The sequence below is a fragment of the Lissotriton helveticus genome, chromosome 9, assembly GCF_964261635.1.
Source record: "Lissotriton helveticus chromosome 9, aLisHel1.1, whole genome shotgun sequence".
NCBI lineage: Eukaryota > Metazoa > Chordata > Amphibia > Caudata > Salamandridae > Lissotriton > Lissotriton helveticus.
In genome coordinates this window covers 1,058,761,691-1,058,785,931 of record NC_136070.1, presented here as the reverse complement: position 1 = coordinate 1,058,785,931, position 24,241 = coordinate 1,058,761,691, and the positions used below count along the sequence as shown (strand labels likewise).

Below are 24,241 nucleotides of genomic sequence, written 5' to 3'. Positions count from 1 at the left end.
ATAACAGAGTTCACACTTCAAAGGTGGAAGGGTGTGACAGCATCATCCGCTCACCCGAGTTTGGCAAGAGCCTCTTGCTGGTAAATAATGGGGCTTAGCCCGTGCCGAGGAACAAGGGATAGAAAGGTGTGAACGCTGATCTATCGAACTTGATTAGCACTTGTTATAAAATAAAGGAACAATAAACTGTTGACCTGAGCTGCATATGTAAACTTGTGAAGAAATGTAAGCTAACTGCTCCTCAGCCTAGCCCATCTTAGATCCAGCAGTAGCAGGACTCTTGGCCCTAGTAGGAAGGAAGATAATTACTGCAAAGTGAAAGAGATTAGTGCGTCACTGATTGAACACAGCATTATGCAACCCTGCATGTTGTATCCATTAAATTGTACAAATGTAGGTATTCTCTGAGATTAAATGTACTGTGTTTACATAAAACTAAGCATTGGGCTGGGCATTACCTTTGTGTTACTGGTGGTTAATTAAGAACTGAGCTCTGTCCCATTACACTACCATTCTAAGAAGCCTGTGACCATTTGCCCTGAGAGTCCACTGTGGAAAGGGTTGTAGTTGACTCAGTTTTTAGAGCCATAGTAGGATGGATCCCAGGACACCGGTGACCAACATTCTCAACCAAAGTGGTTGGAGCCTAGCAGCCCCTGTTTGCCCTGGATTCCTGAACAGATTCTAATGTAATTTTCATAGGAATGATCATATGACCAACTGATAGCTGCTTACAAAATGAATTCATTTCTTCACACAACAAGGCATCCCCTTTCGTTGTCAATGAATCATGTTTCCAAAGGCTCTGCCTTCCTCAGATGTGTCACTACAGATGCTTCACTTTAAGGACATTAGTTTACTTCGACTGTTGTTAACAAAACTTCCAGATTGCTGCAACACATACATACTCTTTCTTCCTGTCTTCTTACTCTTTCTTCTTTAGAAAGAGGATCTTTCACAATATCTAACTGCAAAGGTTCATGAAGTTCTGTATTTCTACTCTCCTAAACTTGTGTACTATGAATACCCCAGTCTCAATAATTTGTGTCAGAAATTGGGTTGTTGGTTGAGTGAGGTGTATAACCTGCTGAAGCAACAGCCGCAATCCCTCATAGGGTGAACCACAAAATTCACTAAATTAACCTGCGCTTTACCCACTAGTAGCTTGGCACAAAAGCAGTCAAGCTTCACTTAGATGCAGTATGTAAAATATTATGCGGCACACAAACAGTAATAAAGTGAAAACACAACACAAGAAAAATCCTTTACCAATTTAGAAAAATAGAGCACATTATAATAAATTGACTCCAAAATAACAAAAATCCAATAAGTAGAATCAGAGTTATGAATTTTTAAAGTTTATGGTAAAAATGAGCACCTAAAACCTCAAAGTGCTAACCGTGGACATCTACTGCAGGCGGTGTCCAAGAATGATGTGTCGTCGACAAAGTCATGGTGAAGATTTCTACTTTCGTTTTTGGAAGCTAGAAATCTCCAGCTGTACAATGCTGGAGGCTGTAGCCAATTAGAGTGGACGTGGGTCCCAGGCACTCCACACCACTTGGAGTCAAGCTAGCCGGGCTGAAGAGAGGTGTTACCTCGAAACCAGTCCGGTCCTCGGATGCTTGATTCCGTTCTGGGAAGGACATGGCGTTTGTAGTTCGGACTGGACTGTTCCCATGGGGCAACAGGGTCAGAGCTGATTTGCATATCGCCATTGTCTAACCCAGGGTGGTGTGGAGTGCAAAAAAACGATGGATTTGGGCCCAGATCTTTTGACTGGGGGAGTGTGTGACATTGATCCACATTCAGTCCATCACTTGTTGTTTTTGCAATTGCCGCCCTAAGTGCGCTGGGGATGCCCAGACGTGGGTCCCAGGCACTCCACACCACTTGGAGTCAAGCTAGCCGGGCTGAAGAGAGGTGTTACCTCGAAACCAGTCCGGTCCTCGGATGCTTGATTCCGTTCTGGGAAGGACATGGCGTTTGTAGTTCGGACTGGACTGTTCCCATGGGGCAACAGGGTCAGAGCTGATTTGCATATCGCCATTGTCTAACCCAGGGTGGTGTGGAGTGCAAAAAAACGATGGATTTGGGCCCAGATCTTTTGACTGGGGGAGTGTGTGACATTGATCCACATTCAGTCCATCACTTGTTGTTTTTGCAGTAGCCAATTAGAGTAACACAAGACTGGATAGCCCTTTGGCAAAGAACCGCTCAAAAAGATTTTCTGCTGCAGAAAAGAATGTAGCAGGAGATGCTTTGAGGTCCGGCCGGCTGGTGATGCACCTTGGGCAGTTAAACCAGCAGGTTGGTCCAGGTCTCCTCCCAGGTGTCAGAGCAGTTCTAAGGTTTGGATTTTGGCTATCTGGACACATTTAACACCACCACTGATGGTCTAGGGCTGGATGGGCACACCCTGGGTGTTAGGACTCCTCCAGGCTTGGTACAGGTGCAGGTTCAAGATGGTTGGATCCTTGTTTGGCCCTGAGGCTCTGATCAGGAGACCAGCCAACTAGCCCTTCGAGTCACTCTGGTAGTCCTGGTTTAAGGCAGTGAAACTGGGATCAAGCAGCAGTGCAATACTCTGAGGGTTCAAGGCAAGCTTCAGGCAGTAGAGCAGTCCTTACAGGTGCAGGAAAGCAGTCTTCTTAAATACAGAGCAGGACACAGCAGCAGGGATTCCTCAAAGTCCTTCTGCTGGTCCAGAAAGTGAACTGAAAAGTGAATCCGAGGGTCCCATTTTTACCTAGTTCCTTCTTTGGAGTTGCTCAACTTTCTAGAGAATTCCGTTTGAAGTGCTTGAAGTTTCTTGAAGTTTCCCACTTACCATGCCCTGGCTGTCTGCATGAACAATGCAGGGGTGAAGGTAGACAGAACCTATTCAGTTGCAAGTGTGACTGTGCCCAGCTCCACCCTCCCTCATCCTGCCAGTTGATGGCCCATTTAGGCACAACCAATCCCTCTATTTTGTGGCTGTCTGTGAGGAATAAACAAAGTCCAGCTGTCAGCAACGCCCATTCTTGTGACCCAGGAAAAGGCTGAATGCACCAAATAGCTGGTCTAGAAAAAGGGCAACTTTCTAACAGTGGCATTTTCAAAATTGTAACTGAAAATCTGACATTACCATTAAAGGCTGTTTTCAATTACAATTTCTCAGACACCAAACATGAAATATTTACGTGTTCCCAATCACACATAGCACTTATTAAATGCAATAAGGTAACTCATGTTATTCTATGGGAGAGGTAGGCCTCACAGTAGTTAAAAAAACGAATTTAGGACTACCAGGTCATGTTAAACTTAGAAGTACCTGTCCAACCTTTTAATTATCATGCACCCTGTCCTATGGACTACCTAAGGTCTACTTTAAAAATGACTATGCAATAAAAGGGGTGTTTAAGGCTTGGCAAGGTGGTTATATTGCCAAATCGAATTCCCAGTGTAAAACTGCATTCTAGCTGCAGTGGCAGATATGTGACATGGTTTGAGGGGCTACGTAAGTGGGTGGCACAATAGGTGCAGCAGGCCCACTAGTAGAATTTAATTTACAGGCACTGAGTATATGGTACACCACTTTACTGAAGCCTTATAAGTAAATTAAACATACCTATAAAATGTAAGACAATTTTACTATCTTTTAAGTAGTGATCACAAACACTTTAGTATTGATTAACAGCGGTAAATTGCACAATCCTCAAGCCAACAAAAATGAATTCAGCGATATAGGAGGGTGCAGGCAAAATATTTGTGGGATAACAAATCTATGAGGTTAGCACCCTTCATTGGAGGACATATGACCAGTGACACTACAGGCCCGATTCACAGAACTGACTTGACAAAATCCTAAACTTACTACCATTATGGTATTCACAGACAGCACTTACTCATTTTGGTATTCACAGAATGCACTTACTCATTTGGGTATTCACAGAAGTTAGGAGTCTTAACTTTAGGACTCCTAAAGGCCTTCTGTGAATACCGAAAGTTTTAAAGTTAGGATTTTTCTCAGTTTAGGAGTAGTAAAGTTAGGACTCCTAACTTTACTAGTCCTAAACTCAGAAAAATCCTAACTTTAAGACTTTCGGTATTCATAGAAGGCATTTCAGAGTCCTAAAGTTAGGAGTCCTAACTTCTGTGAATACTGAAATGAGTAAGTGCCTTCTGTCAATACCAAAATGAGTAAGTGCCTTCTGTCAATGCCAAAATGGTAGTACGTTTAGGATTTTACCTTAAGTTAGTTCTGTGAATCGGGCCCTATATCTTTTAATTCATTTTAAAAGCCTGATTAAATAGGATGAATCATTTCTCTTCAAGCCACATGGTCCCAACTAGAAAATGTTTAAAGATCTTGTATATCTTCCTAGGTTTTGATGGCCCTGTTTCAAAATCAAAAAGTCATTAGCCAGAGAAAGTATGCCACTTTATAGTAAATTACTTCTTAATTTGTTTACATAAGGCAATCAAATATGCAGCAGTGTATTATTTCACTCAACTAATGGAATACTCCAATTGGCAACATGCCTTATCAAGTAAGATAAAAACAAAGGCTTCTGTAGTGTAGTTCCTACATTCCCAATATTCTGCGCATTGGAATAATACATCCTATAGATTTGACGTAGGTCGACTAGGTCTCTAGCGAATATATTAAACTTAATTGTGGCTGCCAGCTATCTCAGAGGTCACGAGAAACTTTCTCGAATAAACAAGAAGGGATTAGTTTCTGACAACCGCATAAACATGACAACTTTGTTTCCCCAGGAAAACATATCTTCAGAGTTGTGGAAACAATAGATAGATATTTTACTCAGTCAATCGTGCATGCTTCGTTTCATCAGAGGTGCAGAGAAATAGAGAGATGGGCATTTTCAATAAAAGGATTTATTGAACAGTCTTCTGTCTCATGCAAGTAAAGTGAACTGCTACAATCGTAATGCAAGCTGCAAAGTATAATGCGTACAGCGAGAATAGTATTATGAAATAATACTGTAAAAGCATGGTATGGTTTCTAAACCATATATAAACACATACATAAATAACAATGGCTAAAAGTATTCAACTGGTGCTTCTAAAATACGCCTACCCCAAGGTACCTAACCTAAGTCTAGTACGAGGGAAGAAGTAAGTGTGGTACAGCATAGGTTTAGTTTCTTTGCCAAGAATCTATCCAAGATTTCTCTTAAGGTCTATTCAGCTCCATACCTTACTTTAGAATGAAGGAGGTCTGGTATCTCTAGTCTCGGACTCGATTTCCCAACACCCTGCAAGGAGAGTAAGGAAACACTGGAGCTGGAATCTCAGCGAGATTAGGAACAGCTGCTCGATCAGTGCGTCAGATGGAGGGTCGGCTTCCTTCGGCACTTGCTGTAGCGATCTGCGTCGGGCAAGTAGATAGTTGAGCTGCTCTGAACCACTGTGTCTTTGCTAGAGCAAGTGAAGGCGTATTTATACTTTGAAGGTGCCTAGTTTGACGTAAAGTCGGGCATAATAACATCAGAAAAGAACCCCAAGGGAATGGTAGTTCTGTGAAAACTCCATGAGTTCTTGTACAAATCAATATTCAAGCAAGGGGATGTCCCTGACTGCTTTAGGCTGATTTTCCAAGAAATCGTTGTGACTTTTTGGTACGGGTGGAAGTAGCCATGCCTGTATTTAGACTGCATGGTCTATGTCTAAATGTGGGTATGATTTCTATGCCTATATTAGGGCAATGTGAATTGTACCTATATAAGGGCATGAATCCGGAAATTTCGCTCGGATCCTAAAACGCCATACAACACTTCTTTAGTTTGGTTATCTGGAAACATCATAGGTGTACATAGGAAATGCAAGTGACACTGATTCAGGAACAATGCAAGTTCTCGGGTTGCTCAGCAAATCTCTCTAGCCTCCAAATTAAAAGTGCAAGACCTCCCATTTCCCGTATTAAAGAATATGTCACCAAGAGAATTCACCCTCCAAACTATCTCATCAACCCCTTTTTATGCGACATGGTAACTGTAGCCTGCAGTCAGGCACCTCTTGAGGTATCCTGAGACTCATGTTTTTTTTAATACAGGATATTTTCCTAATGTTCCCTTTTCGAGATGGTTTAACCATCAACCACGACAAAACAAAGGTAATGAGGATTCATCCAAGAAAGGATACTTCTAAGTTTCGCTGGCACCTGTCCAACTCTACAATTGCAGTAGTGGACCAATATAAATACTTAGGAGTGACAATAGACAATAAAGTCACATTTCACGCACAAAAAGATGTCATCAAAAGAAGAGGCAACTCTATCGCTGTGGCAATAAAATCCATTAGGCACCAAACAACTGGCCCAAATCTTATTCCATTACTACGAGTCTGTCAAGCAAAGCTCATTCCAGCCATCACTTATGGGAGCGAGGGCATGAGGGGAAGAGACGCAGCCACACTAAACAATACTGTCTCAAGAGCGGCCAGAATGAATTTCAGTCTACCTAAGTATGTTTCGCTGGCTCAAATAAGGCTGGAATTTGGCCTGCAAAGCCAAGGACTAGCTCGTAAAGGAGCCAAAGGCAAGAGCTCGTATGGGATCAAAAGGGCTGAAGCAGGAACACTGAATTCTTACCCATGGATCCAAATACAACAAAAGAGGGACTGTGCAGCCATGAGCTACCTGACCGCATAAAAAGAGCGTCTGGGACTGGAGGAACTTTGGGCAGCATCAGGGTCTTACCATTGTTTTAAACAAATAGTAAATAAGGCAGTTAAGAAACCATCATTACTAGAAGACAAGGCGGCTCTCACAGAAAGATCCCATGGATGGTTTGTTGTGCAAAGCTACGCCAAGCCCTACCTGCAATCCTACCTAGGTGTAGGCTTCAACAGGAGGAAGAAAGAAAAATATCTTCATCTCCGAATGGGCATTTTACCATCACTGCAGCATCTTCCCACTTGGAAATGATTGCCGGGCCAGATAACATGCCGATTATGCAAGGAAGCTAACAAGAGTATAATACATTTTTTGTGCTTCTGCAGAGAATCACGGGCTGAATATGCCAATTACTGAAGCCACACTTCGTAACGAGGGGATAAGAACCTGTAGACAAGCAGTGATGGCATGCCTCGGAGGAGGGAACGCTCAGCTGGCGTGTCACTTCGTGCAATTCATGGAAGTCGCTGGGGAGAAACTCTTCTGATAAATCTCTGGTATTCTCCATCACTGTATCATTCTTTTGTTTTTGCTTTTATACCAAACAACACATACTCAGTTTGCCTTTCTTCTGGACAACACTTGATCAGTATAACCGTCAACAACAACTTACCTCTGCCGCTGTTCAGAAAGCAACTGTTCTATTATATATTTACTTCTCTATTCAAACTGAGTATGTTTTATTAAAAATTAAATTTTTTAGTATCTTACTCCCCCCCCCCCCTCTCAAAAAAAAATGCTCAGGATCAGAAAACCTGATAAGATATTGAACAATCAAATCTCTCAATAATGTACTGTATTAGACAATTATGGACAATTGCACTAATGATGTCAATACAATGCATGGATGTTTTTATATTGATATTATTGAGTAGTCTTAAATCATGAACTTTGCTGCTGTAATTTTTTTTACTTTCTTTTTAAAGAGAAATTGTAAAGGTTTTAATTGACCGGACAATAAAACTATTACTTACTTACCCTTTTCGAGACAATTCTAATTCCCTCCATGTAGATTTATCAAATGTTTACAGATCGCCCAGGTTAAAAATTCTAATGTAGTTACATATACCTTGCACATGCTTTGTCCCAGATTTGTCATCTTCTGTGGCACTAATTATTAAGAGGCCAAGTGCAGCTGAAATATTTACTGCACTGGGTGAGTGCCGATACCGGGTGCATTATTCACTGGGCATGGTAAATATCTCTGATTTCACTTTTTTCTCATGAAAATGTAGAATACAAGCAGAATGTTTGCTTTCCACACAGAAGAGCAGATGGCAGTGTACACCAAAATATCCTTGCTGTTCATTTTAGTCAGGTTTGACTTGAGGAAATTTACCTGTAAAAAAGAATATTGTAGAGTTTGCAGAAATGGCCACACATCTTGTGTAAACGGCGGTTTGTAAAGGGATAGGATTTAAAGGGCCAACACATAACACGTGCCCTAGAATTATGTGTGGCGAGGTGGGACTCTGCAAAAAATCCATTGATAATAATGAATTTAACGTTTTATTGAGATTGAGGATCATACCAACTGTAAATTAGTCGTACTGAGTCAAACTGTGTAACGTCTTTTCCTCTACATATTAAACTCTGTACATTCCGATTTTTACAGTACTTCTCACAATGGTTTGTAGGCTTTGCACTGACTAAATAAATTGATCCATCACCAGAAGGTTGTAACTCCGCAAAGCCTGATCCTATTCATGTCGCAGTGCAATTTTAAGGAAAGAAAAGCCAGCAATTGTCATAGTATAAATCACAAGAATTCGTTTTGATGAGGCTTTTGTTAACGCGGGGTTTCTGGTCTATAGTTACCTTACCAGATCCCAAACCAAGTCGACTGGATCGTTGGTACCTGTCATTGAGTAAAAGGCAATCTACTACTAGGTCAATCAGTTAAGAACTTGCACCACTCTAAATAACCACTGACCAGTGATAAAGTTTAACGATTTAATATAAAGTCAAAGATAATTGAAGATACAAACTTCTCAAGATGAGGTTTAAAAGGTATACTGGTATCACTACAAACATATATTCTTTGAATAATCTGAGTCTACAAAACAAAATAATGAGTACAAGTTCGAAGATCATCAGAGTTGCAAGAATAGATACAAGTTGCAACTTAAGAGTCATTACAGAAAAGAAAATTCAGGTTAGTCTGTCCCTACACTAGACTAAGTGACATCCCTACTTAACAAGATCTTTACCCAAAAGGTGTCAGCCGTGGTGACTTCCTAAGAAGATCACACACTTCTCTTAGGGCCAGATGTAGGTAGGGTTTTACCGGTCGGTAACGGCCGAATTCGGCCGTTACCGACCAGTATTTGGCATTTGATATGTAGGGGCAGGTAAACAGGGAAAATAGGTAATTTTACCGATTCGGTAAATATACCGGTCGGTAAATTTACCGACCGGTATATTTACAGAATCGGTAAAATTGATATGTAGGTGGGACTCTTCTGAGTCCCACAAGGCCTACAAAATCGGTATTTTACCATCAAATTGTATTTGATGTTAAAATACCGATTCAGGTGTGCATGCACATGTGTGCATGCACACCTGTGCCATATGACAGGCAGACCTGCCCTTAGGGCAGGTATGCCTGCCATATGGCCCCCGAACCTTTTGTGGGGGTGCTAGAGGGTATCAAAGTGACACCCCCTGCACCCTTGTCAAAATCGGTATTTACCGAATCGGTAAATACCGACCGGTAATGCCCCATTCATTCCTATGGGCTTCAAAGCCCATAGGAATGAATGGAGCATTACCGGTCGGTATTTACCGAATCGGTAAATACCGATTCTTAACGATTCGGTAACTGGAACATCTGGATGTTCCTACATACCCCCACTTCTTATTTACCGATTCTTAATTACCGAATCGGTAAAATTCGGTAATTAAGAATCGGTAAATAAGTTTTACCTACATCTGGCCCCCAGTCTCTTCTGTAAATCGGTCTCCTGTGATCAGCCTATCTGCCTACTCAACCGCTTTCTTAGGCTCCCAAAATCATCTGCTCTGTCTCTCCCCCAGGTCGCTTTCCCTAATACAAAATCACATTTCCGATAGGAACGCCCCTCGGGACGCCCCTCACGTGGTATCGATTTCAGCGGCAAAACTCCATGATGATACTCTTCGGGACCCTCGTTAAAGTTGACCTTGGTTCCCAGGCTTCTTCTCCAGTTCGCTGGTACCCCCTGAAATTCCTGAAACCTCCTACAGGCCTGCGCCAGGCGCCACTGAACAAGGCCCCATTCATTACGACTGATTAGGACCCCTCGCACCTGCATTCAGACCATCCTACAGTGGGCCTCAAATTCCAGACTCCACCATATCTATAGGCCATAAAACATGTGTAAAACTCTGTACTTGGTGCCTCTCGACCTCTTCTCTAACGAGCACATTGCAGATCAAAGAAACGACATTATCTGTTCAGGCCTACTTGATTTACAAGAAGCGGATCCCTGCACTCTGAAAACATTTAACTTGATTTAAACAGTATTCTTAACTAGCACACGTTTCTATAATGCAACACATCTATAAAACATATATTTCAGTACTAAATTCGATAATACATTTTGGAAGAACAATGTTAACCCCACCTCACATTATTTTAGCAGCACTTTTATATTTACTGTGAATTGCCATGAGGCCTACACAATGTAACTGGTTTGCAAGGTTTCACTTTTCTCTTACATGATCACTTAACATGAGAACGTGAGGTTTTCATATTCATTCTAACATTTCTACATTAGTCTTCACATTGCTATGGTTATTGTTACTCTACTTAAACACTCTATACATTTCACTTCTGGGTATAAGACACTCTTGTGCAAAGTATATTTAAACTAACTACGTGCTTGTAAATATGGTGCACTTATACATTTTTTCAGATTTGTGCTCTCTCAGTCCCCCCTTTGATGACTTTCAGGAGTCATCACCATCAAAACACCATCTCTAAAAGGTAGGACCCTTCAAAGTGAAGTCATGGCAGTACCACTTCTTTTCATTGTCTCCAATGCCTTCAGACTCTTATATTGTGTATCTTGCATCGCCGTCAGTCTTCTCTCCTGTTCTCTCATAGATCTCTGCAACCTGTTTGCTCTATACCATTGATACAGTCGCACCAATCCCCACAAAGTGATTACACAAATCACTATTATGATGATGGGTTTCAATATGTACCAAATGATACCCTTTCCTAGGTTGGCAAACCAACCTCCAACTTTACCCATTCCATGACCTACCTTTTCCCACACATTTACTTTTGTCAGATCCTCAATTTCGTGGTGAATTGCAGTAATGTTTCGTATGTACTTCTCTAGAGGTTTTGAATTGTCCGGAATGTAAGTGCAGCATTCCTGGACCTTCAAAGCCTTACAAACTCCTCCCTCTTTGGCTAACAGAACGTCTAGAGCAAGTCGGTTCTGAAGAACCATTGCCCTTATCGATTGCATCTCGCCCTCCACCAGCATTAATGATCTAGCAGTACTGGCAGACAACCTATCTACGACTGTAGCCAATCTCCTAAGCTTGATGTCATTCAATATCAATCCCAAAAAGGGAAATACCACACCAAATACATCCCCAACCACTTCTTCAGCGCCTAGATCTCTTCTTCCCCTAGCTTGTTTTCCTCTCTTTGTTGTCTCTAAATTCTCTGCATGGTATATTTTGGGAAAGACAATCGCTAAATAGCATGATCCGTACCAATTATCTGGTAACTTCACATAAGCATTTCTTCCACATACAAAATATACATTTGGTATTGCTTGCATTTCTTTCAAGAAATCCTTGGAGTAATACTCCAATTGGAAAGCATGTTCACAACTGACTTCCCCTACAAACAAATTCTCATAATAGGAGTGACTTCTATGAATACATAGTTTCCCCCTTTTCTCTTTATCTAAGGCAATTGGACCCTTGCTACCCTTCCTTTGGTGTTCCCTTTCTTCCTTGGTCCAATCTGTTTCCCATTGTCCTGAAGCTTTTTGAATCTTTTGCCTTCTGTATCGAGTATCCACCTGCCATATAAACTTTTTCTCAATTTCTGACACATGACAAGTCAAATTGTTTCTTCGGGCATGTGATGTATCTAAAGTTTTCCATGGAATGAAAAATTTCTGTAACCTGTCTTCGCTCTTGTAATAGTCCCATGTATTCAGATGCTTGTAATTTGGGACCTCTGGTAATGTCGAGTCAAAATTCGAGAAATAATACTCGAACCCATCTCGTCCATAAAATATGCTCAACAACAAACTACATGTGATTCCATATGTCAATGGAAGATGATGGTATCTGATACCCTCATCCACAGAAGCTGGTAATTGCATACAAACGTAGCAATTCTTCGCCTCCATGACATCAATGTACTCATAAAGTAATTTGGCATAAGCATTTGACCTAAAATTCCCCTGTGATTCATCTGTATGTAACCTTTTTATTTCCGCATCCAACAAAACTTTGTCTTTATCATTGATGTTTCCCTTATAATTAACAGTAGTTGTTCTCTGTGTTGACATTCCCTTGACTTCCTTGACTGCAGTTGCATCCCTCTCGTGTCCCACTATGTATGAAACAGTAACCACTAAAACTATAAGAGAAATCACTACCCCTAAAAGTGTGCCAACTATACATTTTGCCCTGCGGTTCGGGTTGCCGGCCTCCATGTTCTCAAACAGTGTAGTTTTGGGTGTTCTTCTAGCACCAGTTCCTCCTTCTCTCCGAACAAAGTCTCTCTTTCGAACAGTGTTTCTCTTTTGAATACCTGGAAGCTGACAGTTTACTCCGCAAACAGCCTTAGAGTCCTGTAGAAATAGACAACCCTAGCCCTTCTCCGTCCGCTAAAAGGAAGTCCCTACCATTTTTCTTCTTCCACTCGGCGCTAGGTTATCTTGCAGCAATATTTACAAAGTTCTTTTCAAAAGTCTTTTATCAATCTGAAACTATACGTGTTCCAAGAAGTGCCACCACATCCTCATAAATGTCCATACGAAGAAGGATTCCCTCAAGTATTGGGCATTTCGTACAACAACATGGAAATTCGACTGTCTCTAGGATTATTCTTCTTATTTCACTCAGGACAAGAGGACAAACGAAATTAAGAGTCAATCGTTTTTCAATCTCCACTCCTGGTACTATCAACTCTACATCCACAGTTACAAAAGGGTCTGTTCTGATCAGGGTTACTTTCTTCACCTTCCCAGTTATGCGCCCCTTTGAAGACATCCGCAACAAGGTATTAATCCAAGACAATGAGTGTTCCAAGAACTTCCACTACTCGCTCAAGCATTTCCAAACGAAGAAGAGTTCCCTCCAATATTGGATATTGTGAACAACAAACCGGAAAGTCAACTGTCTCTAAAATCAATTTTCTGATTCCGCTCAGGAGAGGAGGATAGACGATGTTGAGTGTCAGCAATCTTTCGGCCTCCACTCCTGGTAGCAGTAACCTTAATTGCACTGTGATAATTGGTTCAATTCTGATCAGGCTCACTTCCCTGCCCCTCCCGGTTCTGTGACCCACGGACATCTGCGACGAGGTAGGTCCAATCAGGAGTAGAGTATCTTCTGTTAGGTACTCGCACAGTCCTTGATCTTCTTGGACCTTCCTGGACTTGATCCTGGGTATCTTCTTCCGGATCCGAGTCTTCGGATATAGGAGCAAGCGTTTCTTCCCGAGCTGACCTTAAGCTTAGCCTCCTCCTTCTTTCCGGCCAGGTGGCTGCTTCACGCCTTGTTCTCCTATTTCTCGTCCTCACACTCGGTTCTTGATCACTCTGGTACTGATCTGTGTCTGAGTCGTATTCACTGCAGCTCTCTCCTTCAGTTGCGTCTTCGGTCTCACAGCCGTCCTGCCTTCCTTCCTCTTCTGGATCAGATGCGTTACCAACTCCTTCCGACACCCCCACAGCTGAACTGGTCCCCTCTTGTGATTCTTCTTCCACGACTGGACTTTCGTCTGGGAGAGGAGCTGTTTCTTCTAGAGGTGCTGGAACTCTCCAAGTATGGGATGCATGGATCCAATTTGGCAGCCCTCCGCACTTCACCGCGGTATTCGTGATCAGGATTACCTGAAAGGGCCCACGCCAACGTACATCTAGGCAGTTCTTCCGGACGTGCTTCTTGATCAGCACCCAGTCCCCTGGGCACAGATCATGACACAGGTTCCTTGATGATGGAACTTCAGCCGCCTGCACCTGAAGGGACACAGAATGGATGGCGTCAGACAGTCCCTTACAATAATCCAAGATCAGATCATCCAGATCATCTGTAATGTTCAATAGGGCAGCAGTTGGAACGGTGGGAAGTCTCATGGCCCTCCCCATCAGAACCTCGTGTGGAGAGAGACCCGTCCTCCTGTCAGGTGTGCTACGCATGCTCATGAGTACTAAAGGAAGAGCATCTGGCCAACTCAAAGATGTGGATGAACAGACTTTAGCTAGTCGACTCTTCAGGGTGCCATTTACTTGTTCCACAATCCCTGAGGCTTCTGGTCGATAACTACAATGCAGTTTTTGATCGATCTTTAATGCAGAGCACAACATCTTCACAATTTCGCTGTTAAAATGTGTTCCTCTGTCCGATTCCAGAGAGGCAGGCACCCCGAAGCGTGGTATCAACTCCCTGAGCAATAGTTTGGCTACTGTGAGTGTATCGCACCTGCGTGTAGGGTATGCTTCAACCCATCTGGAAAATATGCATACAACCACCAAAACATACCTAAGGCGGTTGATTTTTGGCATTTCAATAAAGTCTAATTGCATTCTATTGAAAGGCCCCCCAGACCTCCCAATGTGACTCAGTGTAACTGGTGTTCTTTTCCCTATGTTTAACTGTTGGCAGGTAACACATCGCTTGCATACTGATTCTGCCGCTATCCTAAATTTAGGGCAATACCAAGTCTGCCTAAACACTCTCAGCATGGCATCTCTTCCTAGGTGTACTGGACCATGTATTTGTCTTGCCATTGGATTCGCTAGTTCCTCAGGTAACACTGCCCTCCCATCTGCTGAAATCCAAAAATCCATCTCGCTTCTCACGCAACCTGCTATCTCCCATGCCTTTTTCTCTGTTTCAGGTGCGTTCTCCTGCTTCACTCTTAAATCCTCCCAAGTGTCTACTGTTTCCAACATCATGCTCAATTCTGTCTTCTCTTCCGCCCCATCTATTTCTACCTTTGTGAAGGAATAGTCCTGCTCCGCACAATAGCGGGCGACCTCGTCTGCATAACGGTTACCTTGTGACACAAAATCTGTATTCTTAGTGTGAGCTACACACTTTACAATAGCAATGGCAGCTGGACCTTGTAATGCTTCCAACAACAGTCGCACAAATTCTCCATTTCGAATGGGCGAACCAGAAGAGGTCATGTAACCTCTCTGAGACCACAATTGCCCGAAATCGTGAACCACACCGAAACCATATTGGCTGTCAGTGTATATGGTGACTCTCCTTCCGCTACCTGCTATACAGGCACGAGTTAATGCAATGATTTCTGCTACCTGTGCGGAATGTACTCCTTCCAGGCAAGCGGCTTCCACAACTCCAGTAATGGTGCAAACAGCATAAGCTGCTCTCAACCGACCAGTATCGTCTCTTAAACATGAGCCATCGACAAAGTATATTTCATCAGGGTCAGTCAACGGCTCATCCACGATATCTGGTCTGGGCTTCGTGCATAGTTCAGTCACACCAAGGCAATCGTGGTCTTCACATTCTTCGCCTTCTATTACACTTGGTAATGGGATCAGAGTAGCAGGGTTCAAGACAGAGCATCTCTTAAGGGTCACGTTCTCCGCAGCAAGGATAACTTGCTCGTAACGCGTGAGCCTACTATTGGTCAGATGCTGCGTCTTTGTCCTGGTCATTAACAATTCTACAGAATGTGGTACATACACCACTAACTGGTGTCCCATGACAATACTCTCACACCTTTCAATGCTGACACCCGTTGCAGCAACGGATTTGAGACATCCGGGCAACGCTGCGGCTACCGGATCTAATGTAGCCGAAAAGTAGGCAACTGGTCTACGGGCATTTCCATGGGTTTGTGCCAGGACTGACAAGGCACATCCCTCTTTATCACAGCAGTAAAGTGAAAAAGATTTCTCGTAATCGGGCATCCCCAGAGCCGGAGCACGACACAAGTCGTCTCTCAGCTGCAGGAATGCCACTAGGCATTCATCGTCCCATGGTACCGGATCACTCACCTCCTTGTGCGTCAGTTTCTGTAAGGGTTTTGCTTTCAGTGAAAAGTTAACTATCCACTGTCGGCAATAACCAACCATTCCTAGGAACATCCTAACTTCTCTCTGTGTCGTAGGCGCATTCATCTTCATTATCGCCTCAATCCTGTCTGGAGACATCTTACGCTTTCCCTTTTCTAACCGGTGCCCCAAATACTGTACTTCTGTCAAACAGTACTGTAACTTGCTCGGAGATACCTTATGTCCATTTTCAGCTAAATGGTTCAACAAGGCAATGGAATCTGTTTTACATGCTTCCTCGGTCTCTGACGCAACAAGTAGGTCATCTATGAACTGAACCAGAACCGAATTCTGCGGCAGTACTAGATTTTCGAGATTCTTCTTCAACAACTGGTTGAAGATTGATGGGCTGTCTGTGAATCCTTGTGGGATTCGACACCATGTTAAGACGCGATTTTCCATTTTAAAAGCGAAAAGGTACCTGCTTTCTTCATCCAATGGGATTGAAAAGAAGGCCTGGCAAAGATCTATCACTGTGAACCATTCTGCTTGGCATGGTATCTGAAACAGTATCACTGATGGATTCGGTACCACTGGACAACATGAAACAACTATATTGTTAATTTTTCGAAGGTCCTGAACTATTCTGAATTTCCCACTAGGTTTCTGCAAACCCATAATCGGGGAGTTACAAGGACTTCCCACGATTTCTTGTAGTATTCCCTGTTGAATCATTGACTCGATCACAGGTTTTATTCCTGCAATCGTTTCCTGGGACAATTTGTATTGAGGCGTTCTTGGATACTCGGCATTTGGCTTTACCATTATTTTCACTGGTTCTACCCCCTTGATCAATCCCATTTCCTAGCCTGTGAAATCCCATACCTCTGACGCCACAGCATCTCGTAGGTCCTGGGGAAGATCTTCTACAGTCAGAGTAGGATATAGTTCTATGCAAGATTTTGAATTGGCTACCTTGAAGGTAGCATCATCGTCTGTAGTCTGTACCTCCACTCCTTGCGGGGTGCAGTATATTGTGCAATTCAATTTGCACAACAAATCCCTTCCTAACAGACATACAGGACTCGAATCACATACTACAAACTGATTTTCATTCATATGGTTTCCTATTTTCACGGATACTGGTTCAGTCAAGGGACTAGTCATCCTTTTGTTTGCAACTCCTACCACTTGAATTGTTTCCCCTGACATCGGTAAATCTGGAACCACCGCTGATCTCAGAGTTGATCGAGTAGCTCCAGTATCCACCAAGAACGTTGTAGGACATCCTGCCACTTCAGCCTCAACAAATGGCCCCCTTTGATCCACCTCTAGGACTGCCCCGAGGGTACAGTCCTCTTCCCTACTCACACGCTGTCCTGTCAATGGATCAATATAATAACACTTTTCTTCCTCAATAAGAAAAAGGCATCTGTTTAAAGACCTTTCCCCCTGTCGCGATTTTCGGTGGCTGTGGAAACTGAGCTCTTGGAGCCGAAGTCCCCCCTTTGACCACCTTGCTTCCTGGGACTGTCGCCTTTTGAGCTGGAACCTCTTGAACTTGCTCTTCTAATTCTAGCTCTCCATTTTCAGGGTTAAAGGGACACTCGCGTCTCCAATGTCCCACCTGGTGACACTGGTGGCACTTTGTCGTCTTCTTTAAAGTGGCAAAGTCTACTCTAGGTCTCTGCCCTTCTTCATTATCCTTGTTCTGACCATTTGACTTTCATCCCATCCCCTGTTTCTGTTGTCCACCCTTTCCTGCCGACTGCATCTGCACCACCATCAATTTCTCCTTTAGATTTTTTGGTTTAGAATCTATTTCGTCACTGCAGTATCTCGCATATCGCAGGATCTCATCTAGTGGTTTGTTTTGCCAACAGATTAAATGTTGTTGAATCATCAAACAAATATCTGGTCTCAGCCCCAAAACGAACTTTGACACAAACTGTCCTATGTCTTTGGGATCCATTACATCGAGTCCACTATATTGTTTGAATATTTTCAGTAATCTTTCATAAAATTCATGAACTGTCTCCTTGGGTTCCTGTCTTGTTCGGTCTATTTTTACCCAATCTATATCTTGTGGAGGCACTTTATCCTTTAGCCAGGCTATTACTCTTTCATATTTCTCCATGACACTATCCGACGGTCCATTAGTTCTAGCATTCCTCTCAGGTTCTACATTTGGCCACTGGACACTAATCTTGCAGGTTACCCACAAATCCCCTGGAACCACAATGTCAAACAAGGTGTTCAAATCAATCCACAATACCTTAGAGATCTTTACAAACCTTTCTACCTGCTTATACCACTCAACTGGGTTCTCCCTTAATTTCGGAAAGGAGTTGGTAAATGCAGCCAAATCTCCTCTACTCCAAGGTACATGTACATAATTCCCATTTGATATTTCTCGCAAAGGGAATGCCTCCATCTGCATTACCCTTCCCTCTGGAGACATCACACTTGTACTCCGTCTAACTGTACCCCTTTTGGACCATCTCTCCTCCCATTTGTCCAGATCTCTCCACACCCTTATTCCCGATATCAACTCTCTTATGTGTGTTTTTAATCCTGTAGTTCTCTTCTCGTCTAGGTCTTGGTCTGAGTACTGCAACCTATGGTTACTCTGTAACGTCTTTGTTCTGGACAAATCTACCACGTACCTGTCCGCCAAATTAGTCAGTTTCTCATGAATTGCTCTGGCCTTTCTAGTAATATCCTTTGCTATAAATAGCAGTTCATCTTGTTCGTACAAATCAATCCTTTCTAAAGGCACCGTCCCTTCTATAATCTCATCTAGATCGGATTTTAGGCTGGAGACATCAAGCCTTTTAACCTTTATCGCTGCTTTCAGTACTTCGGCTCTAGGTGCTCCTTCAGCCTCTCTCCCATCCCAGCTCCTAGTTCTACGCCTAAGCTCTGGTGAGTTATGTGGAGTCCTCCCATGCTCCCATCTCTCTAGGTCCCATGCCTTTCCATCTTCTCGGGGTGGATGGTGAAACACTCCTTCGCGCCTCATAGCCCCGCATTCCCCATCCTGTCTAGGTTCTCGGGATGCATGGTAAGGCATTCCGTTACTCCCTCTTTCTTCCTCATGCATCTGTGACCTCCGATCACTCGATGTATGACGTGATCTTTCACTGTTCCCTCTTTGCCAGTGTTGTACATTTTCCCCAGGTGCGTGATGAGTGCACCTAAACCTATCTCTGTACTCTTGTGTTCTTTGGTCTCCCTCGTTTTGCATGAGGCGAGACATCTCCTCACACTCCATACTCCTACCATTCTGCTCCTGCTGTTCCCTCCGATCTATAGGACGTGTAACTCCTCTATTCTCCTGACTTTGACCCTCTCGCCCCTGACTGCTTTCGCTAGCCCCGCAATGAGATACAGTCCCGTTACCTCGGTTTTCCCACTCGGGTTATGTTCTTGACCTATTACTCGGGGTTACCGTGGACCCATCCCATTCTCTCAAGTCTGCTCTTAATTCTGTATAAGATTTCGGCCGTGGTCCCCTCAGGTCCATCGGTCCTCTCTGACCTCCCTGTCCTGTGTTGGGACCCACAGTTGTATCAATGGGGTGTTCCACGTTACCGATCCTGGCAATTGCTTCCATGCATTTGTCACGTTATTCCTACTTTCCATCTCAATCCTTTCTCTATCTAACCGTGCCTGCTCTTCCCCTCTCCCATGATCTGGATTGTAAATTGACACTATAGGTCCTATGGTAACAGGTACTTGAAGAGCATCCGGTAATCCAAAAGACTCAACCTTTTCGGTGATTGGCGTCTTTTGTACCACAAACCTTCCCACTACACTCTGTATAGTGTTGTTTTGAGGTGTCTCCTCGCCTTTGATAGGTGTCCATTCCGATATAGGGAGTGGTGTAAACCCCTCTATGGCAGCCCCATCTTCCCTTGCGAGTCCTCTATCTTCAATTTCCCCAACTCTCGGAGGTGGTCTGTCTATCAACAATCTGTTTATCACATTGTCCTCCGAATCGCTCTCCTCATCCTCTTCCATGAGGTTCCTCCCACCTACCACCTCCCTCATTGGATACAACTTCTCTACCTCAATAGCCTGTACCCTCCATCTCTTTGCCTCCTCGTCCCATTTAGAATCTCGCACTGCTCTTACCGATCGAGTCAATCTTTGTTGACGCCTGTTCAAATTCCTGTCGTGCGCCGCCCTAATCCATGCATTAAGGGCCTCAAACTGGGTTGGTCTAGGCAGGGGTTTCAATGAGGACATGGTTGCTTTTAACCGATGTAACACTTCTAACTTAAACGTCCCATACTTTGGGAACTGCATTTCTTCATTTCCTTCCGTAAGCTTATTCCAAGCCCCAATCCATAATATTGTATGCAGCCCCACATTCGCTGCCATATAATGAGATGGTGTACCCTCCGGCGGTGCCTCTTCCCCGTAATAATGTTCACTTCTTTTCTTTTAAAAATCCCTTTCAAACACTTAAAACACTTCATGATTTCTCTTTTCTCCGCGTTTGTTTACTTCCTGATGACAATCTACCAATCACCGCGCTGTTCTCGCTATTTGGCCTATCCGATCGCGGCTGTCCTCCGACGTCACTCTAGCCGCCCAACCAGAGCGCGGCTCTAGCTAACGTCACACCAACCGCTCAATCACAGCGCGGCTCTAACCGACGTCACCCGTCCGCCTTTGCAGCAGTTCCCCTCCTTTTTCAGCTCGTCTCCTCGGTCATGCGTGCATCCCATTCATACTCTGAAAAATGATTACTTCTGTCCAAGCGATCACCTTTCTTGACTGTACGCCCACAGTCTTTCTGTAGTTGTCCCCTTAACTTGACGAAATGTCTTTCCGTTTACTTCCAGACAATCGCCTTCTCTGATAGGTTACTCACACACAGTAACTTCCGACCAGCGTCCGTTACTCATACGCTCACTCTTACACTCCCCCTATCTCGGTCCCACGGCGGTCAATGGTACCTCATGACTTCCGTACTATGGTCGACAACTACTCTGGATGTTCGATACACCCAAAACCACTTAAGCTCTGGCCTGAACTTAAGATTCACCAGTTCACCCGTTTACCAGGTAACCAGTTTACCAGGTTGCGCGCGCTCACAACCTTCTCTCAATCACACTACAGGCATTCAACTCCGCAAGACATTACAATCCAACTACCACACAAAACACCGCAATCTGTTCACGCATGACCCTTGTTATACTCACTCTCCTCCGATACTGCTGCTTTTCTCGCACCGTCTGCACCTTCGGCGCACGATTCTTCCGCTGCTCGTCTCTCGATGTCTAGGGGCCTTGGGGTAAACTAACCTATCTAGATTACCTTCCTCAAGAAGATAACCATCCTAAACTGCTACCAACTGTTAACGCGGGGTTTCTGGTCTATAGTTACCTTACCAGATCCCAAACCAAGTCGACTGGATCGTTGGTACCTGTCATTGAGTAAAAGGCAATCTACTACTAGGTCAATCAGTTAAGAACTTACACCACTCTAAATAACCACTGACCAGTGATAAAGTTTAAAGATTTAATATAAAGTCAAAGATAATTGAAGATACAAACTTCTCAAGATGAGGTTTAAAAGGTATACTGGTATCACTACAAACATATATTCTTTGAATAATCTGAGTCTACAAAACAAAATAATGAGTACAAGTTCGAAGATCATCAGAGTTGCAAGAATAGATACAAGTTGCAACTTAAGAGTCATTACAGAAAAGAAAATTCAGGTTAGTCTGTCCCTACACTAGACTAAGTGACATCCCTACTTAACAAGATCTTTACCCAAAAGGTGTCAGCCGTGGTGACTTCCTAAGAAGATCACACACTTCTCTTAGGCTGATCACAGGAGACCGATTTACAGAAGAGACTATCTGCCTACTCAACCGCTTTCTTAGGCTCCCAAAATCATCTGCTCTGTCTCTCCCCCGGGTCGCTTTCCCTAATACAAAATCACATTTCCGATAGGAACGCCCCTCGGGACGCCCCTCACGTGGTATCGATTTCAGCGGCAAAACTCCATGATGATACTCTTCGGGACCCTCGTTAAAGTTGACCTTGGTTCCCAGGCTTCTTCTCCAGTTCGCTGGTACCCCCTGAAATTCCTGAAACCTCCTACAGGCCTGCGCCAGGCGCCACTGAACAAAGCCCCATTCATTACGACTGATTAGGACCCCTCGCACCTGCATTCAGACCATCCTACAGTGGGCCTCAAATTCCAGACTCCACCATATCTATAGGCCATAAAACATGTGTAAAACTCTGTACTTGGTGCCTCTCGACCTCTTCTCTAACGAGCACATTGCAGATCAAAGAAACGACATTATCTGTTCAGGCCTACTTGATTTACAAGAAGCGGATCCCTGCACTCTGAAAACATTTAACTTGATTTAAACAGTATTCTTAACTAGCACACGTTTCTATAATGCAACACATCTATAAAACATATATTTCAGTACTAAATTCGATAATACATTTTGGAAGAACAATGTTAACCCCACCTCACATTATTTTAGCAGCACTTTTATATTTACTGTGAATTGCCATGAGGCCTACACAATGTAACTGGTTTGCAAGGTTTCACTTTTCTCTTACATGATCACTTAACATGAGAACGTGAGGTTTTCATATTCATTCTAACATTTCTACATTAGTCTTCACATTGCTATGGTTATTGTTACTCTACTTAAACACTCTATACATTTCACTTCTGGGTATAAGACACTCTTGTGCAAAGTATATTTAAACTAACTACGTGCTTGTAAATATGGTGCACTTATACATTTTTTCAGATTTGTGCTCTCTCACTTTCTTGACAGTTATTCAGTGAGACCTGGCTGAACATATTAACTCAGTGAGATATGGTTGAACATGTTACTCAGTGATACATGGTTGAACATGTTATTCGGTGAGACATGGTAGAACATGTTATTCAGTGAGACATGGTAGAACATGTTATTCACTGAGAGCTGGTTAAACTTGTTAATTCAGTGAGGCTTGCTTGAACATGTTCAGTGTTTTTACCAGAGAGCTCTCCATATCAGACAAGCAGACATAGGGACTGACTAATCACTAAACAAGTTTTCTTAGGAATTTGAAGATCTCAGTATGAGTAAAAAGTTAAAATGACATTGGCGATATTATGAGAATGAGGAAAGATTGCAGACAATGCCAAATATTTCCAATGAGTATTAAGAATTATCATTAGCAGGCATATGTTTGTAGGTTCATTCTTTAAGGAGATTAATGGCAATGCAAGTGATATTTGAAAGTAATATTTAATCATTTGTTTTTTTAAGGGTGGGGCCAGATTGCGTTGACCCCCCCCACTGAGATATGTTTCTATATCGCGTAGTCATTTGTGTAATTATTTAATGCCTGATTAGTTTCGATTATTTTGCATGTCTTTATACCAATAAGTAAGCGCATGCAACATATATCTATATTGTCTCCAACGCTAGTGAGGTCACTCGCCCGACAGGTGAAACACTGCGTTGGCAGATGCTAGGCGACTTTTAAATATCTTTGCGTCATTCTGTTTTTGTGCCAGCATCATCTGTGAATGACTGCTGCTCTTCTGTTTTCTAAGGTCAAGAATATGAATAGCTATTTTCGCCCTATATAGAAAAACAATTAATAAAGAATTATTACAAAAATGCAATGTGTGCATGTTTGTAGTCCTTAGGAAGTTCAATCTATACAAAAGGCCCATCTTATGTTGAGAGCAGAACTTGTAGAAGAACTCAGCACCACAGCAGAATCTTTCCACCTGTGAAGGTATAACGGAAATAAAATACAAAGGCATGATCTACTAGTGATGTTCTTTTCACCAATGATGGCCACCATGGTGTTAGGGCTGGTACAAGCTTCTTTTAATTAGTGTTGCCTCTTGATGGCTTGATCATGGTCAGGGCCTCAGCAGTACTGGTATCAGCAGAGTTGGCCCACTGCCTTTGGTTATGCTTGAAGCCTGAATGATACATCAGTGTAAACATTTACTGAGGACCTCTCCCCGTTCAAGTGGCAAACCAAGGAAAATGTGACTGCCAGTCAGTTCCTATATATGGATATTCTAAGCTGTTAACTAGCAAGTTAGTTTAAAACAAATCTGTTGACTTTAGGATCAGTTACAAATTAGCAGAAATGTGGAAAATCTGCCATTCGTCAGGATTACCATAAAGTTCATTATTACGCCTAAATGAAGACTTTAGGCCCTTCTTACAGCTCTAGCAGCGTACTAGCATCATTTCAAGGAAAGGAAGTGCACAATTCGGACAAAGAAATGTTCATACATCAGATTCAGAAGACAAGCAAAGTGTCTCCCAGATCAGGATGAAGACAAGAAG

The 24,241-nt window shown here is 43.0% G+C and overlaps 1 protein-coding gene across 3 annotated transcripts in view; it reads left to right on the top strand.

The window, feature by feature from the left end:
- Positions 1-24,241, top strand: part of HRH1 (histamine receptor H1) — a 558,032-nt gene that overhangs the window by 73,049 nt on the left and 460,742 nt on the right. The window lies entirely within an intron of this gene.